Source organism: Octodon degus, unplaced genomic scaffold (assembly GCF_000260255.1).
Source record: "Octodon degus isolate 3935 unplaced genomic scaffold, OctDeg1.0 scaffold00007, whole genome shotgun sequence".
In the NCBI taxonomy this organism is placed as follows: domain Eukaryota; kingdom Metazoa; phylum Chordata; class Mammalia; order Rodentia; family Octodontidae; genus Octodon; species Octodon degus.
In genome coordinates this window covers 28,347,693-28,349,605 of record NW_004524583.1, presented here as the reverse complement: position 1 = coordinate 28,349,605, position 1,913 = coordinate 28,347,693, and the positions used below count along the sequence as shown (strand labels likewise).

Here is a 1,913-nt window from a genome sequence, read left to right as displayed (position 1 = left end):
AGTTAGTCAGGGTGAGAATCTTTCCAATTAACTGCTAGATTCAAAAATCTTCTGGAGATTCTCAGGATCATTGCCTTGCCCATCTTCTACATATAACTATGGCTTGTCCTCAATACACTCTTGATGTCATCGTCTGAGAGGTCCTGGTGCACAGAGGCTACATATGTGTGGCTGAAGGCCCTTGCCTCTTCTGCCAGCTGGTCTACAATGGGCTGGGCCTGCCCTATGTTGCTGGGCCTGCCTGCCTTAATGTTTCTGCCCCCAGCATCACTGAGTTCATCTGCTCCAAGGCCAGTTGTGCAGCTCCTCGGACCTTGTACTCCACAAAGGCAAAGCCCTCGTGTTCCGTGGTGATGGAGCCCCAGGACGTTACAGTGCTCCTGATGGGGCCAAAGGGGCAAAGGCTTGGCGAATGGTGTCCTCCCCTAGCTCATAGTAGATGCAGCCCACGTAGCCCCGGCAGGTGATGGCCAGTGCCTGCTGCAGCTGAGCTGCCGCCGATTGCAAAGGTGAGAGGGCATCTTCAAAGGTCATTGTCACTGCTGCCATGTGCAGAGTGGTGAGCGGCTGCTGCTGGTGGGCGATGGCCTGCTGCACGAGCGCACTCTCCATGCTCTGCTCCCGGGCTGCGGCGGCATATTTCGTGGCCTTCTGGAGGGCCTCCTGCTGTTCAGGCTTCCGAGCAGGCAGCCCAGCTTGGCGGCTGCGCTCTGCCTGTTCTCCATCCTAATGGAATCTCTGCGCTGTGGAGGTTTCCATTTGTCTCCTGCTGCCAGCGCTGCCGCCCCCGCCGCCGCTGCTGATTCGACCCGCTCCTGCTGGCCATTGACCTGGAGAGCTCTGGTTGCCATCGCCGTCTTGCGTCCGGGGCAGCCGCTAAGCGCCCCTCACACCACAGTCTTCCGTAGTCTTGCCCAATCTCTCATTCTTTTTATTTTATTTTTTTATGTATTTGGTACAGGGTCTCACTATGCAGCTTGGACTCGCAGGCATCCTCATTTTCAGCCTCGCCTGCACTGGGATTAGAGGCGTGCGCCACCACGCCCACACTAAGACACACATGATAGGTGGGACTCACAGGATGGAAAAATTCAAGTATGAGCCAGTAGCAGGTGGGTTCAGTGAACTAGCGTTGTGTTTAGGGACAAAGACACGTGACATAGAAACAGGCAGGTAGGACTGCCCCCCTTTCTAAGAAATATAATTTCATTTTATCTTATTATCTTTGTTTCTTTTCCTTTTTTTCTTTAGGAGATGCATTTTTTTTATTTTAAAGGGAATTTTTCTCTTTTTCTTGTCCTAACCCAATTCATCAAATGCAGAGTCCAAGTTCAGATAATCCCTCGAATCCTCCATTTTTTTTTCTTTTCCATAGTACTCCAGAAAGAATGACTATCATGGGGCCAGGGAGATGGCTCAGTAGAGTAAGTGCTTGCCTGGCAAGTGCAAGGGCCTGAGTTCAATCTCTGGTTCCACCAGAAAAAGAAAAAGAAAAAGAATGACTATTACTAAGGGAATCAACCAATCCCAAATAAGGGGAAAGAGGAACCCTCCTCAACTGCTGGCAGGAGTGTACACTGGTACAACCATTGTGTCGATCAGTGTGGAGTGTCCTAAAAAAAAAACCCTACTAGTAGAGATCTGAGTCAACGCCACTATTCCATTTCTGGATGTTTTCCCAGAAGAATTAAAATCCCAGCGATGCATGTGCACCCATGTTTACAGCAGACAATTTGTAATAATTAACTCTTGGAAGCAACCCAGATGCCCATCAACTGAGCAATAGATAAAAAAGATGTGGCATTTATGTATGATAGATTACTACGCAGCCACACAGAAGGATAAACTTGAGACTCTTATAGGTAAATAGTGCAACTTGAGGCCATACTAAGAAGTGAAGTAAAGCAGACTCA

General features: G+C 49.2%; 1 pseudogene; it reads right to left on the bottom strand.

Annotated features, from left to right (window-relative positions):
* The window catches only part of LOC101562912, a 20,726-nt pseudogene extending 19,986 nt beyond the window's left edge, over positions 1-740 (bottom strand).
* Positions 741-1,913: the final 1,173 nt, after the last annotated feature.